Here is a 17,492-nt window from a genome sequence, read left to right as displayed (position 1 = left end):
AGATATAAGTTTTGTAAGTATTTTCTTCCATTCTGTGGATTGTGTTTTCATTCCCTCTTTTTTTTGGCAATGCAGAAAATTTAGTTTGATGTAATACCATTTATTTATTTTTGCTTGTGTTTTTGGTCTGGTATCCAAAAAACTATTGGCAAGACCAATGTCAAGGAGAATTTTTCCTATGTTTTCCTTTAGGAAATTTAGTTTCATGCATCACATTTAAGTCTTTAATCTATTTCAAGTTAAGATTTATGAGTGATATAAGGTTCCAGTTTCATACTGTTTATGTGACTATTCAGTTTTAAATATCATTTACTGAACAGACTATCTTTACCCATTACATATGTTGGCCCCTGTCAAATATTAGGTGACTGTATGAAAGGATTTATTTCTGGACTCTCAATTCTGTTCTACTTGTTTATTGGTCTGTTTTTATGCCAGTATACTTTATTGTTTTGAGCGTGAGGGCTTTGTAGTATAGTTTCAAATCAAGAGTGTAATTTCGCTTCTTCATTCTTTCTCAGAACTGCTTTGATTATTTGTTGTCTTTTATGGTCTCATATAAATTTTAGGATTCTTTACTTACTTCTGTAAAAACACAATATTGGATTTTTTTAAAGATTATTTATTAATTTATTTGAGAGAGAGAGATGACAAGCAGGCAGAGAGGCAGGCAGAGAGAGAAGAGGTAGCAGCTTCCTGCTGAGCAGAGAGGCTGATGCGGGGCTCGATCCCAGGACCCTGGGATCATGACCTGAGCCATAGGCAGCAGCTTAACCCACTGAGCCACCCAGGTGCCCCTAACATTGGATTTTTGATAGGAATTGAATTTACAGATGGTTTTCGGTAGTATGGACATTTTAACAATGTTAATTCTTACCATTCATAAATATGAGCTATCTTTCCATTTGTGTCTCCTTCAATTTCTTTATCAATGTCATAGATTATGGGGTACAGATCTTTCATAGTCTTAGTTAAATCTTATCCTAAGTATTATATTAGTTTTGATGCTAGTGTGAATTAGATTGTTTTCTTTATTTTTTCAGATAGTTCATCATTAGAGTGTTAAAATGCTCCTGTCTTGTGCTTACTTTGTCAGCACATATACTAAAATTGGAATGATGCAGAGAAGATTAGCGTGATCACTGAGAATGGATGACATGAAAAACTATTAAAAAAACGAAACAAAACAAAATTCTTGTCTTCTATATATTGATCTTGTATTTGGCAGTTTTACTAAATTTGTTTATTCAAAAATTTTTATGAAGTTTTTAGGAATTTTTTACATGTAAGTTCATGTTATCCAAAAAAAGAAAATTTTACTTCTTCCTTTTTTTTTTTATTTGGATTCTCTTATTTCTTTGTGTTCCTTGTTTCTCTGGCTAGGACATCCAGTACTATGTCAAATGAGAGTAGTGAAAGTGGACACACTTGTCTTTTTTCTGATCTTTAATGGGAAAACATTCAAACTTTTTTGATTGAATATGAGATTAGCTCTGGGCTTGCAATATGTGTTTTTTCTTTAATGGATTTTTTAAATTATTTTTTTAAAATTTTTTATAAACATATAATGTGTTTTTATCCCTAGGGGTATAGGTCTGTGAATCACCAGGTTTACACATTTCACAGCACTCACCATCACTCACCATAGCACCTGCCCTCCCCAATGTCCATACCCCCACCATCCTCTCCCAACACAACTCCCCCCAGCAACCCTCAGTCTGTTTTGTGAGATTCAGTCTTTTATGGTTTGTCTCCCTCCCAATCCCATCTTCTTTTATTTTTCTTTTCGTATGCCCGAAACCGCCTATGTTGAATCTCCACTTCATCATATCAGGGAGATCATAGGATAGCTGTCTTTCTCAGATTGATTTATTTCGCCAAGCATAATACCCTCTAGTTCCATCCACGTCATCACAAATAGCAGGATTTCATTTCTTTTGATGGCTGCATAGTATCCCATTGTACATATATACCACATCTTATTTATTAATTCATCTATTGAAGGACATTTAGGTTCTTTCCATAGTTTAACTATTGTGGACATTGCTGCTATAAACATTTGGGTGCATGTGCCCCTTCAGAATGCCACGTTTGTATCTTTAGGGTATATACTCAGTACTGCCATCACTGGGTCATAAACTAGTTCTATTTTCAGCTTTTTGAGGCACCTCCACGCTGTTTTCCAGAGTGGTTGCACCAGCTTGCATTCCCACGTACAGTGTAGGAGGGTTGCCCTTTCTCCACATCCTCGCCAGCATCTGTCATTGACTGTCTTGTTCATTTTAGCCATTCTGAAAGGTGTGAGGTGGTATCTCATTCTGGTTTTGATTTGTATTTCCCTGATGCCGAGTGATGTGGAGCATTTTTTCATGTGTCTGTTGGCCATTTGGATGTATTCTTTGCAGAAAGAATACATGTCCTCTGCCCATTTCCTCATTGGATTATTTGTTCTTAGGTGTTGAGTTTGATAAGCTCTTTATAGATTTTGGATAGATACTGGCCCTTTATCTGGTATGTCATTTGCAAATATCTTCTCCCAGATAACTTCTGACAGTCATCTTTTGGCTTTGTTAACTGTTTCCTTTGCTGGGCAAAAGCTTTTTGATCTGATGAAATCCCAAGAGTTCATTCTTGCCCTTGCTTCCCTTGCCTTTGGTGATGTTCCTGTGAAGAAGTTGCTGCTGGTGAGGTCAAAGAGTTTTCTGCCTGTTCTCTCCTCAAGGATTTTGATGGATTCCTTTCTCACATTATGCTTTTTCATCCATTTACAGTCTATTTTCATGTATGGTGTAAGGAAATGGTCCAACTTCATTTTTCTGCATGTGGCTGTTCAATTTTCCCAACACCATTTGTTGAAGAGGCTGTGTCTTTTCCATAGGACATTCCTTCCTGCTTTGTTGACGATTAGTTGACCATAGAGTGGAGGGTCTATTTCTGGGCTCTCTATTCTGTTCCATTGATCTATGTCTGTTTTGGGGACAGTTCCCTACCATCTTGATGATGACAACTTTGTAATAGAGCTTGAAGTCTGGAATTGTGATGCCAACAACTTTGGCTTTCTCTTTCAATATTCCTCTGTCTATTCGAGGTATTTTCTGGTTCCATATATATTTTAGGATGATTTGTCCCATTTCTTTGAAAAAAATGGACGAGATTTTGATAGGGTTTGCATTAAATGTGTAGATTGCTTTAGGTAGCATAGACATTTTCACAATATTTGTTCTTCCAATACGGGAGCATGGAACATTTTTCCATTTCTTTGTGTCTTCTTCAATTTCTTTCATGAGTACTCACTTTGGAGTTTTCTGAGTATAGATTCTTTGTCTCTTTGGTTAGGTTTATTCCTAGGTATCTTAGGGTTTTGAGTGCAATTTTAAATGGGATTCACTCCTTAATTTCTATTTCTTCAGTCTTGTTGGTTTAAAAAAAATGCAACCAATTTCTGTGCATTGATTTTATATTCTGACACTTTATAGAATTCCTATACAAGTTATAGCAGATTTGGAGTGGAGTCCTTTAAGTTTTCCACATACAGTGTCATATCCTCTGCAAGCAGGGATAGTTTGACTTCTCTTTTGCCAATTTGGCAAAATTTGGATGCCCTTAATTTCTTTTTGTTGTCTGATTGCTGAGGCTAGGACTTCTAGTACGATGTTGAATAGCAGTGGTGATAACGGACATCCCTGCCGTGTTCCTGACCTCAGCGGAAAAGTATTCCATTTTTCTCCATTGAGAATGATATTTGCAGTGGGTTTTTCATAAATGGCTTTGATAATATTGATAATATGTGCCCTCTATCCCTACACTTTGAAGAGTTTTAATCAGGAAGGGACACTGCACTTTGCCAAATGCTTTTTCAGCATCTATGGAGAGTATCATGTGGTTCTTGTTCTTTCTTTTATTAATGCGTTGTATCACATTGATTGATTTGCATATGTTGAACCAACCTTGTAGCCCTGGAATAAATCCCACTTGGTCGTGGTGAATAATCCTTTTAATGCACTGTTGAATCCTATTGGCTAGTATTTTGGTGAGAATTTTCGCATCTGTGTTCATCAAGGATATTGGTTTGCTGTTCTCTTTTTTGATGGGATCCTTGTCTGGTTTTGGGATCAAGGTGATGCTGGCCTCATAAAATGAGTTTGGAAGTTTTCCTTCCATTTCTATTTTTTGGAACAGTATCATGAGAATAAGAATTAATTCTTCTTTAAATGTTTGGTAGAATTTCCCTGGGAAGCCATCTGGCCCGGGGCTTTTGTTTGTTTGGAGATTTTTGATGACTGTATCAATCTCCGTACTGGTTATGGGTCTGTTCAGGTTTCCTATTTCTTCCTGGTTCAGTTGTGGTAGTTTATATGTCTCTAGGAATGTATCCATTTCTTCCAGATTGTTGAATTTGTTGGCGTAGAGTTGCTCATAGTATGTTCTTATAATTGTTTGTATTTCTTTGGTGTTGGTTGTGATCTCTCCTCTTTCATTCATTAATTTATTTATTTGGGTTCTTTCTCTTTTCTTTTTGATAAGTCTGGAAAGGGTTTTATCAATCTTATTAATTCTTTCAAAGAACCAGCTCCTAGTTTCGTTGATTTGTTCTATTGTTTTTTGTTGTTGTTGTTGGTTTTTTGTGGTTTTTATTTGTTTGTTTATTTGTTTCTATTTCATTGATTTCTGCTCTGATCTTTATTATTCCTCTTCTGCTGGGTTAGGCTTTCTTTGTTGTTCTTTCTCCATCTCCTTTAGGTGTAGGGTTATGTTGGGTATTTGAGATCTGAGAGAGAAGCGTGGTTGCACACGTGTGTCACTGCGCTCCCCAAGAGCACGTCTGGGGAAGGTGCAGCACGCCACCCCAGGAGAAGAGAAGGATACGTTGGCCTTGTGGTCGGGAAAGGTCGGGAAGCAGAATAGCCTGCCATGGCAGGAACAGCAGGCCGGTGGCAAGACAAGTGTCACCCGCTCCCTGTGCAGAGAGACAAAGCCTGGTTCCTAAGGAGACATGAGGGGATGACTAGGGCAGAGATGCATGCTCCACTCTGAGGAAGGAGTCTGGGCAGAAGGCAGGCCTGTCCTGTGCCTCTGGTCCCAAGGGGACAGCATCTCCTTGACCACCTGTCTGTAGGGCCGACTTGGGCTAGCTACCAGGCGCCATACCCGGAAGTCGCAGAAATAGCTCCCTCGAGAAACGGGCAGTCAGATGCCATCTTCCTCAAAGATGTGACAGCGTTTTCGGTGGCAGGGGGTTTGCCGGGGAAGGAGTGGGGACAATCTCCCAAAGTTCCCCATTCCAGTGAACGGGCGGTGTTCAGGGATCCTGTCGCCTCTCCTCTCCTGTGGGGAAGGCACTGGCCTTAACCGCGAGTCCGCCTGAGGGCCTGTGCAAAAGGCCAAGTGTTGCCTACACTGGGAGAATGTAGTGTGCATTGAGTGCCATCCTAGGCCACGCACGCTGCTGCAGCGTTGTGGCTGTGTCTGCTTAGTTCGGACTGGCAGGGTGAACCCAGGGTGCCAACATAGAGCCCGGGAAAGCAAGGCCCAAGAGGGACCAGCTCTCCCGCAGCTCTTCTTCCCTGATGCGACAGAGCGAACACCCAAAGCCTTGCTGAGGAAGCAGCAGCGAAGTGCCGTTCGTGCCAAGCTGAAAACCTCTGTGAAAGCATAGCAGTCGCTGGGAAATCAGAGATTTTGTGGGCTGCTGTTGCTGCTTGCCTTAGCCTAGTATTCGCAGCACGGCGGGAGAAACCCTCATACAGCGAAAGGGTCTTTGCCTGGGCATCTCCTCTGGGAAAGCACAGCATTCTTTGGGAAATGAGAGTCGGGTCTGTGGGATGCTGCTGCTGCTTGCCTGAGCAAGACCCAACAGCACGGTGTAATAAACCCGCATGGAGCGAAATCCTCTTTGCCTGGGCATCCCCACTGCCTGAGAGAGAACCGTGGTTGCGCCTGTGGAAAGAACCTTAAGGAAGGGGACATGTCTGTCACTGGGCTCCCCAGGAGCCTGTCTGGGGAAAGTGCAGCAAGCTGCACAGGAGAAGAGAAGGAGCCGTTGGCCTTGTGGTCGGGAAATGGTCGCGAAGCTAGAGAGCTGGCCCTGGCAGGAACAGCGGGCCGGTGGCAAGGCAAGTGTCACCCACTCCCTGTGCAGAGAGGTGAAGCCTGGCTGCTAAGGAGACTTGAGGGGGCGATTGGGCCGGGGAACGTGCTCCAATCTGAGGAAGGAGTCTGGGCAGAAGGAAGGCCTTTCCTGTGCCTCTGGTCCCAAGTGGAAAGCATCTCCTTGGCCACCTGTCCAGAGGGCAGACGTGGGCTTGCCACCAAGCTTCCGGCCGTGAACTCGCAGAAACACCTCCTGGAGGAACGGGCAATCAGATGCCGTCTTCCTCCAGGATGTGGCAGCATTGGCGGAGGCAGGGGGTGCCCCGGGGAAACAGGGACAGTTACCGATTACACCCCATTCCAGGGCATGGGTGGTGTGCAGTGATCCTCTCACGTCTCCTCAAGGATGGAGAAGGCACAGGCCTAGTCCCCTGTCCACCTGAACGCCAGAGCAAAAGGGACGGCCGTGCCTATGCTGAGAGATGGCATTGTGAGCAGAGTGCCATCCTAGGCCACACACGCTGCTCAGGGTCGAGGTTGTGTCTGCTTATTTCAGCTTGGAAGAATGAACCCAGGTTGTGAACTTGGAGCCCGGGATAGCAAGGCCCCAAGAGGCACCAGCTCTCCGGCAGCACTTCTTCCCTGATGCGACTGAAGCCTTGCTGAGGAAGCAGCGGTGAAGTGCTGTTCGCTTCAAGCCAAAGCCTCTGTGAAAGCACAGCATTGGCTGAGAAATCAGTAGTCGGTTCTGCGGGCTCTTCTGCTGCTTGCCTGTGCCCAGTCACTCGGTGGGAGAAACCCGCATACAGCGAAAGCCTCTTTGTCCGGGCACCTCCTCTGGGAAGCACAGCATTCGTTGGGAAATCAGATCGAATGTGTGGGATGCAGCAGCTGAATACCTGAGCTAGTCTCCGCAGCACAGGGGAAGATACCTGAATGGAGCAAAATACTCTTTGCCCTAGCATCCCTTCTGCCTGAGAGAGAAGTGTGGTTGCACATATCTGTCACCGCGCTCCCCAGGATCAAGTGTAGTGAAGGCGCAGCATGAAGCCCCCGGAGAAGAGAAGGAGCCCTTGGCCTTGGGGTCGGCAAACGCTCGGGAAGCAGGATAGCCTGCCATGGCACGAACAGCAGGCCGGTGGCAAGACAAGTTTCACCCGCTCCCTGTGCGGAGAGATGGAAGCCTGGATGCTAAGGAGACATGAGGGGACGACTAGGGCAGAGGCATGAGCTCCACTCTGAGGAAGGAGACTGGGCAGAAGGCAGGCCTGTCTTGTGCCTCTGGACCCAAGGGGACAGCATCTCCTTGGCACCTGTCCCAAGGGCAGACTTGGGCTTGCCACCAGGTGAGATAACCGAAACTCGCAGAAACAACCCCATGGAGAAACGGGCAGTCAGATGCCGTCTTCCACCAAGATGTGGCAGCGATGTGGGTGGCAAGGGGTGTGCCGGGGAAGGAGTGGAGACTGTCCCCCACAGTTCCCCATCCAAGTGCACAGGCCGTGTGCAGGGATCCTATCGCCTCCTCTCTCCTGTGCTGAAGGCACTGGCCTAGCCCCCGAGTCTGCCTGAGCGCCGGAGCAAAAGGCAAAGCCTTACCTACACCAGGAGATGGTAATAGGCATAGAGTGCCATGCTAGGCCACGCAAGCTGCTGCAGGGCTGTGACTGTGTCTGCTTAGTTCGGCTTAGGAGGTGAACCCCGGATGCGATCTTGGAGCTCAAGAAAGCAAGGCCCAAGAGGCACCAGCACTCCCGCAGCTCTTCATCCCTGAAGCAAACGAACCCTTGCTGAGGAAGCAGCAGTGAAGTGCGGTTCACTCCAAAACAGCGTGGAGGTGCCTCAAAAAGCTGAAAATAGAACTAGTTTATGACCCAGTGATTGCAGTACTGGGTATATACCCTAAAGATACAAACGTGGCATTCTGAAGGGGCACATGCACCCAAATGTTTATAGCAGCAATGTCCACAATAGTTAAACTATGGAAAGAACCTAAATGTCCTTCAACAGATGAATCAATAAAAAAGATGTGGTATATATGTACAATGGGATACTATGCAGCCATCAAAAGAAATGAAATCCGGCTATTTGTGATGACGTGGATGGAACTAGAGGGTATTATGCTTGGCAAAATAAATCAATCTGAGAAAGACAACTATCCTATGATCTCCCCTGATATGATGAAGTAGAGATGCAACATAGGCGGTTTCGGGAGTACGAAAAGAAAAATAAAAGAAGATGGGATTGGGAGGGAGACAAACCATAAAAGACTGAATCTCACAAAACAGACTGAGGGTTGCTGGGGGGAGGTGTGTTGGGAGAGGATGGTGGGGGTATGGACATTGGGGAGGGCAGGTGCTATGGTGAGTGATGGTGAGTGCTGTGAAATGTGTAAACCTGGTGATTCACAGACCTGTACCCCTAGGGATAAAAACTCATTATATGTTTATAAAAAATTTTAAAAAAATAATTTAAAAAATCCATTAAAGAAAAACCACATATTGCAAGCCCAGAGCTAATCTCATATTCAATCAAAAAAGTTTGAAAGTTTTCCCCTTAAAGATCAGAAAAAAGACAAGTGTGTCCACTTTCACTACTCTCATTTGACATAGTACTGGATGTCCTAGCCAGAGAAACAAGGAACACAAAGAAATAAGAGACTCCAAATAAAAAAAAAAAAGGAAGAAGTAAAATTTTCTTTTTTTGGATAACATGAACTTACATGTAAAAACATCCTAAAAACTTCATAAAAATTTTTGAATAAACAAATTTAGTAAAGCTGCCAAATACAAGATCAATATATAGAAGACAAGAATTTTGGTTTTTTTCGTTTTTTTAATAGTTTTTCATGTCATCCTTGCTCAGTGATCACGCTAGTCTTCTCTGCATCATTCCAATTTTAGTATATGTGCTGACAAAGTAAGCACAAGACAGGAGCATTTTAACACTCTAATGATGAACTATCTGAAAAAATAAAGAAAACAATCTAATTCACACTAGCATCAAAACTAATATAATACTTAGGATAAGATTTAACTAAGACTATGAAAGATCTGTACCCCATAATCTATGACATTGATAAAGAAATTGAAGGAGACACAAATGGAAAGATAGCTCATATTTATGAATGGTAAGAATTAACATTGTTAAAATGTCCATACTACCGAAAACCATCTGTAAATTCAATTCCTATCAAAAATCCAATGTTAGGGGCACCTGGGTGGCTCAGTGGGTTAAGCTGCTGCCTACGGCTCAGGTCATGATCCCAGGGTCCTGGGATCGAGCCCCGCATCAGCCTCTCTGCTCAGCAGGAAGCTGCTACCTCTTCTCTCTCTGCCTGCCTCTCTGCCTGCTTGTCATCTCTCTCTCTCAAATAAATTAATAAATAATCTTTAAAAAAATCCAATATTGTGTTTTTACAGAAGTAAGTAAAGAATCCTAAAATTTATATGAGACCATAAAAGACAACAAATAATCAAAGCAGTTCTGAGAAAGAATGAAGAAGCGAAATTACACTCTTGATTTGAAACTATACTACAAAGCCCTCACGCTCAAAACAATAAAGTATACTGGCATAAAAACAGACCAATAAACAAGTAGAACAGAATTGAGAGTCCAGAAATAAATCCTTTCATACAGTCACCTAATATTTGACAGGGGCCAACATATGTAATGGGTAAAGATAGTCTGTTCAGTAAATGATATTTAAAACTGAATAGTCACATAAACAGTATGAAACTGGAACCTTATATCACTCATAAATCTTAACTTGAAATAGATTAAAGACTTAAATGTGATGCATGAAACTAAATTTCCTAAAGGAAAACATAGGAAAAATTCTCCTTGACATTGGTCTTGCCAATAGTTTTTTGGATACCAGACCAAAAACACAAGCAAAAATAAATAAATGGTATTACATCAAACTAAATTTTCTGCATTGCCAAAAAAAAGAGGGAATGAAAACACAATCCACAGAATGGAAGAAAATACTTACAAAACTTATATCTGAAAAGAGGTTAATAACTAACAGATACAAAAAGAAAAAAATATATAATTAAAAAAAAGCAAAAGGATCTCAATAGACTTTTTTTCAAAAAAGTTATATAAATGACCAACAGGAGCATTAAAAAGTGCTCAACGTAAAAAACTCAGGGCAAAGTCATTATGTTGTTGTTTTTGTTTACCTCTGAAAAACACAGCAAGATATTACTACCTCTTAGAATATATACTACCAAAAAATTAAAACTAACAAATTTTGGTAAATATTGGGGAAAATGGGGAACTTATGCACTGTGATAGGGATATAAATTTGTATGGAAAACAGTATGGAGACTATTCATATTATTAAAAGTAAAATTACCATATGATTCAGTAATCCCACTTCTAGGGATATAGCTAAAGGAAACGAAGTCACTATTCGAAGACATCTCTGCACTCTTATGTTCATTATAAAATTATTAACTCTAAGCAAGAGATGGAAATAACTTCAGTATCCATTAATGGATGAATGAATAAAATAAGTATGGTAAATATATACTATGGAATACTACTTAACCATGAAAAATTAAGAAATACTGCCATTTACAATACCATGGATGGATCTTGAAGGTATTATACTAAGTGAAATATTTCAAAGATTTTATTTATTTTTTAATTTATGTATTACGATATCCCTTACATACAGAATCTGAAGAAAAAGCAAACTAATGGAAACTTAGAGTTGAGTTGACAAGGGGTGAACCTGGGGTGGAATAAGGTGGTCAAAGGGTACAAACTTGCAACTATAATAGGAAAAAGTTCTGGGGATCTAATGTACAGCATGATGGTCATAGTTAATAATATATACATACTTTTTTAATTGTGCTTCTCTTTATTAAATTTTGCATATATCACATTCTTACAAGTTGAAAGTTTATAGCAATCTTGTATAAAATAGGTCTGCTGCCACCATTTTTCTAACACCATTTGTTCATTTTGTGTCTCTCTGTCACATGTTGGTAATTCTTGCAATATTTCAAGTTTTTTCATTATTATTGTATTTGTTATGGTGATCTGTGATCAGTATTTATGACCCACTGAAAACTCAGAACTAGTTTACTTAAGGTATATACATTGTTTTTCTTTAAAGACATAATGCTTTTGAACAGTACAGTATAGTGTTTATTTTTTATATGCACTGGGAAACATAATTTTTTATTTGCACTGGGAAACCAAAAAAAAATAATAATGATTTGACTTAGTTTATTGAGATAATCACTTTATTGAGGCAGTCTGGAACAAAACCCACAAGACCTCTGAAGTTTATCTCTACTGTACTATATACATAAAAGTTGCTAAGAGAGTAGATCTTAAAATTCCTTACAATACATGCATAAAAACAGAGGCAACTATATGAGATAGTAGATGTATTAACATTTTTATGTAGATTATATTGCAATGCAGATGTATACCAATTTATCAAATGGTACAAAATTTACACAATGTTAAAAGTTTGCAGTGTTATAAGAAATCATTTCTTAAATTTACAAATTATAATATGTCAATTATTTTTCAATAAAGCTGGAAATAACCTTTTGTAGAATTAATCTATTTTTCAAAAGAGGAAGTAAGGAAGTAGATACTGCAACTAACTCTGAAATAATAGAATACAAAATCCAATTTAGTTATATACACTGTGACAAACACTATTAGTTAGTTTACAATGAAGGAATACTTATTAAGCATGAAGGATGGTCTATAAATAAGGCTGAAAGAGCTCAGTTTTAAGGTTTAAATTTAAAATCTTCTTTTGAAATACTAAACTGACCACCCAGTTTTCCAAACATAAATGTCTTAACTGCATGAATTTATTTCATACAACTCTATAATCTAGTTTCATAAGAAAGCAGCATGCAAATTTTGAATAAGAGAGACTTGCTTAAGTTTCTTTATGTTCAACAGTAAAGGATACTTTCCTAAAAATAAATAGAAGAAAAATCAGCATATTTATCATGATAATTATTATTCATAATAAGATTCATATTGAATTAAGGAATATATAGCCTCAGAGGGGGTAAAGTAAAATGAAATTTATTTTGGTAAATGTGTCTATGAATAGTCAATACAATGCCTCAATATAAATGAATATTACCATTTTGAACAATTTAATTACTATTATTAGAATTATTATAAGTAAAAAATAGCTATCATTTTAGCATGGAATATGAGACTCTCATGCTCCATGCTTCATCACATCCACACAACAACTCTGCATAATAAGTATTATCATCACTATTTCATGGGTGAAAAATCTGAGGCTAACACATTTAGATAACTGGTTTATGATTACATGGCTAGTAAAGATGCATCACACTAATTTAGGCTTTATGATTTCAGAATTGTACTGTTTCCACTGCACATTCTATTACTCTATTACTTGGCTTGTTTTCATTTAGTTCTTTAATTTTATTCATGTGGTGATGGCTTAAAGCTTCATTTAAAGGAAGCTTAAAAAATTCATTTAACCAAAAGCTCCCAAGAATGAAAAATGTCATGGAGCTAATGTAGACATGGATATCATTAGTTAATGGGTAACCATATATTTTCCACTCTAGTGAGATAAAAATCAGAGTGTTTTTCTAAGTTTTAGTCTCTGAGTATTAAAAAGGACTTTGTTAAAATAGAAATATTTAGACAAAGGTCATCAAAAGTCTGCATCAGGTCACCTTAAGATAAATATTAGAAAACAGAGGAAACAAATGGAGATTCGAACTCTGAGCTATAATATAATGAATGGTTTAAAGTATTTAGTAGAATATACAAAAGCCCTTTAAAGCCTGGTCTTAGCCTAGCATTGCAGCTTCTGGGATATCTGTCAATCTATCATCTATCTATCTATCTATCTATCTATTTAGATATAAATTTGAAAATTTTTTAACTTAAAGATTTTGAGAAATAGAACATAATCAGCACCATAGAAGATCTGTTTATGATAACAACCTAGCCCCTTCTCCCAGTTTGTTAATATTCTCTCTTATTTAATGTAACATCGTGCAAATAGACCACTGCTGATCTGCCGTTATGAATGAAATAACTATAATCATCTGTTTTCATATCCTGGTGAAAATATTCATTTAATTCAATGTTGTATTTCCAGGAATGGACCAAATTTTTTTTTAATTTTTAAGTTTTCTAAATATTGTCCAACCTACCTCAAATGTTTTTATTATGGGCACTGTCATTCTTTCACATTCTTGCAAGACATTTTTACTGTTTCCCAATATGGTAAGTGTGTAATAGTATGCCATTCTAGGTTTTAATTTATTTTTAATTTAATTTAATTTAATTCCAGATTCATAATAAAGATAAACAGTTTTTACCTATGAGTGGCCATTTGGATTACCCTTTCTGTAAAGTACATGCTCCAGTCTTTTGATATCTTAACATTGTGTCATACTGACTTCTTTAATAATAGATTTCCTGAATGAACTTTTAGCTGTGTAGGTCTTCTCTATTTTATTTTGAACTTGTTTTCATTTCAAAAACTTTATATTTATTTTCATAATCTGCTTTTATTTGCTTTGTCTATTATCTGTCTATTTATTTATTTATTTGCAAGCAAGAGAGAGTGAGTGAGTGAGAGTGCAGGGAGGGATAGAAAAAGAAGGGAAAAGAATCTTAAGCAGGCTCCAGGCTCAGCACAGAGCCCAACTCTGGGCTCTATTTCACAAGCCTGACATCATGACCTGAGCCAAAATGAAAGAAATAAAATAAAATTAAGGTGTTAAAAAAAGGAAAAAGAATTGGAGGTTTAATTAAGTGAGCCACCCAGGCACCCCTGTGGTATCTTAAATTGGCTGTCATATCTTTAAAGTTCTAGAGTATCCATTTGGTTCACTTATAAAATCTTTCTCAATATCATTTTTTAGTTTCAGTTTTTTGTTCAATTTGCTTCCCCTCTCATTTCTTTTAGCAGAGTAATCAAGCCATTTTACAATCTTTATTGATCATTTTAATATCATACTTAATCCCATTTTGTCTATCAAATCTTGTTAATGGTTTTTCTTTGTGTGCTTTGTTACATTTTGGTATGTTCAAGACATTATATTTGAAACTCTTATTGAGTAGGAATAATTAAGAGCTATAATAATGGTATGGTCCTCCTTGGCAGGATTTTCTCTTATATCTGAGACTTTACAAGACAATCATACTCCAAATTCAGTGGTTGACGTTCTCAGTTTACACAGAAGGCAAGGTAGGCTCTAGTCTTATTTCTGCTTCTCCTTGTGCTTTGGGGATCTCAACTTAAATTTGGGTTGTACCAAAGTCCTCAAATTTGATTGCTGCTGGATTTTGAATTTTTTTTCTCTAGTATCAAGTGTCTATTAAAAACACAGCTCAGTGTGTTTTAGCAGTTTCTAATGCTCTCATAGCTAAAATGGCTTCAGGGCATATATCTCTAGGCTCTCATTGTGTTTCGTATTTTGGTCCAGTAATCCCACACTTAATTTTTATAATCATTCTGATATTTTTAACTTTTAAAGCTATTTTGTCTGGATTTTTAAGTTGTCTTAAATAGGAGTTTTTAGATCACCATTACTAGAAGCAACAACAAATATACATGAAAATATCTGCAGTAGTTTATCACATCTTTATGGCTTTGAACTTCCATAAGCCGAGGCATCCTTCTCTAATCACTTAGGCAAACTCCAAGTTACCCTTTAAAACAACACAAGAATTGCTTCATTAAAGAACATGTTCAGGGATGACTCTTCCCCACTGTCCTTACCAACATTCCCACACACTCTTTGCTACCCACACCTTGTTTATGAACTTTCATTAGGTATATCAGCGGGACCAGAATTTTGCTCTATTGTATTTTTGTCCTTTAGAGCTTTAATTAAATATGAATTCCATAGAAAGTCTGTCCCTTTTCTTTCAAACCTGGGTTAGTTATTTCTTCTCATTCTTTGTCAGAAGTTACTTTATTAGAGAAACTTACAGCTGTATTGTGACTTTGGAGCCTTTACAGTTTTTTGACTGGAAAAATCACCCATCCCTGAGATTTTTACGCAGCTTCCTGGCTGATATTATTCAGAAATCTGTTCATAACAGACTTTTTCAGGGAGGCCCTTTCGGACCACTCAATTACAAAACCTCTTCTCAATCACTGCTCTTATTAAAATGTGCTTATTTAGTTCAAATATGCATCACTATTAAAGAAAAACCAGTACGATTTTTTTCTTTTTAAAGTTGGTTTACCTATTATCTATCTCTCCCATTAAAATGATTCCTCTAGGGCGCCTGGGTGGCTCAGTGGGTTAAGCCGCTGCCTTCGGCTTAGGTCATGATCTCAGGGTCCTGGGATCGAGCCCCACATCAGGCTCTCTGCTCAGCGGGGAGCCTGCTTCCTCCTCTCTCTCTGCCTGCTTCTCTGCCTACTTGTGATCTCTGTCTGTCAAATAAATTAATAAAATCTTAAAAAAAAAGATTCCTCTGGGCTGGGGTTTTGTTGTGCTCATCTTAGGCCAGACACTCAATAAATTGTCTCTGAATGATTGAATTGTTTGACTCCCTTGCTAGATTCTCAACTTCATGAGGCCAAGGATTGTTCTATTCAGTCCTTTATCCTCAATGTCTGTTATATTACGGGACTAATGGGAAAAATCACAGAAAGAAAGAGTTAAAACTACAGAAAAACCCCGTAGGTTCAATAACACAAAGCTTTCTAAAATTATTTAGCCCAGGAATTGAATACTGGCAGCACTTTTGATTTTTTTTAAATGGTATTGAATTTAATTTAAATGGAAATATTTGAATGGTAGAATAATAAAAAAAATTATTAAAGCAACTTGCTCCTTTAAGTAAGAATTATATAGGGCATCTCTTCTAGAAGCAAAATTTTCAAATGTCAAACATCTGAAAGCATAGAAGGAGAAGTAAGAGTGTGAATTGTACTTCAATGCTCTTTTCTTTATATTCAGCAAACAGCTTCATTCACACCTTTCCAATTTTTTCAACTCTTTTGACAAAGCCTTCAGAGGAGTTACTGCTGATGACAACCATCACAGCCTAACAGGAGAAATTTTATGAAGAAAAATAATAGCATGTTTTTCCCAAATTGTCAAGGATATGGTGAAGCTCTGTCGGATTCAAAGGAGGAATGTGCAATTCCATGCTATATATCATAATAACTTATTTTAATAGTGGCTTTGCAATTTTTCAGATATATCCATTTACTGAAAGCACTATCAAATAAACAAAAGCAAACAAATTAACAGGGGTTCGAGACAGGAATTATCTAATCTAAAAATAGCACATGTTCACAGAATACACAACACATATCCCAAGTACTACTATAGGTTTCAAGTAATAGTCAAAACAATAGTAAACATGATTCAGACCCTACCAGACAAATCATAAATGGGATCTTAACTGTAAATCCTTATCTTTAGATCAAAGCGGGTAATTGGGTGCTGAAGATCCATTATAGAACTAATATGTTATAGAACTCCTCTGAAATGAGTCATTTATTCCATCACTTTTCCTGCACAGCTGCTGACCCATGTTTTGGTTCCTGGAAATAGCTGCTACCCTGTCATACTTCTTTAAAGCACATATATTGATAACTCTACTCACTCCTCCATTCCTCTGTGACTGTCACTGTGTTAAAATGTGGAGTCAGCTGACTCACTTGTGGTGGTAATAAAGTAGATGAGTTTGCAAAGTATTTTGTTATTTCTAAAAATGCAAAAACCAAATTACATTGAAATCATAAGCGGTGTTTCAGGGAGAGCTGTAGGATGTGGTTTCTTGTGTAATCCACAGAGATTAGCTCCAACACATATTTAAACTCTCCTCTAGGAGCAACCTTAGTGGTAAAGCAAGAAGATAAACAGATGTATACACACCCTGGCAAAAAGTATCACTTATGTTTGGCTTCCTAGTCTCCTCGTGTTACTTATTTATCTTAACGTCTCTCTGAAATTAGCAAACACAGAATCTCAATCAGTTGATATTTTTCTACTGAATTACCCAATAGTCTGATCATACCCCTAAGACTTTTTAAAATTATTTCACTCATAATCCCAAATCTGCTTTGCCTCCTCAGCTCAGTACACTGTAATTTGATTTCAAAATGAGGACGGTTGTCAGTAATGCCACATTCATTTATCTATTTTACAATTCCATGTACTTAGAACTATGAAGATATGTTAATAACATCCATTCCAAAAAGCCACCCTACATTTATTATCATGAAACAAGACCTCAAGAAAGAGAATTCAAAATCATCCATGTATTTGCAATTTATTGCAATAAAGCCTTTATCAATAGACTTCCCTGTGCACATGGTGGTCAAATTGCTGGTGAAAACCAGCCAGATCTATTACAAGCTTTCTCATGGCTTCTAGGTAATCCAAGTG

Source organism: Mustela nivalis (genome assembly GCF_964662115.1).
Source record: "Mustela nivalis genome assembly, contig: HAP1_SCAFFOLD_535, whole genome shotgun sequence".
In the NCBI taxonomy this organism is placed as follows: domain Eukaryota; kingdom Metazoa; phylum Chordata; class Mammalia; order Carnivora; family Mustelidae; genus Mustela; species Mustela nivalis.
Note: the sequence above shows the minus strand (reverse complement) of the source record.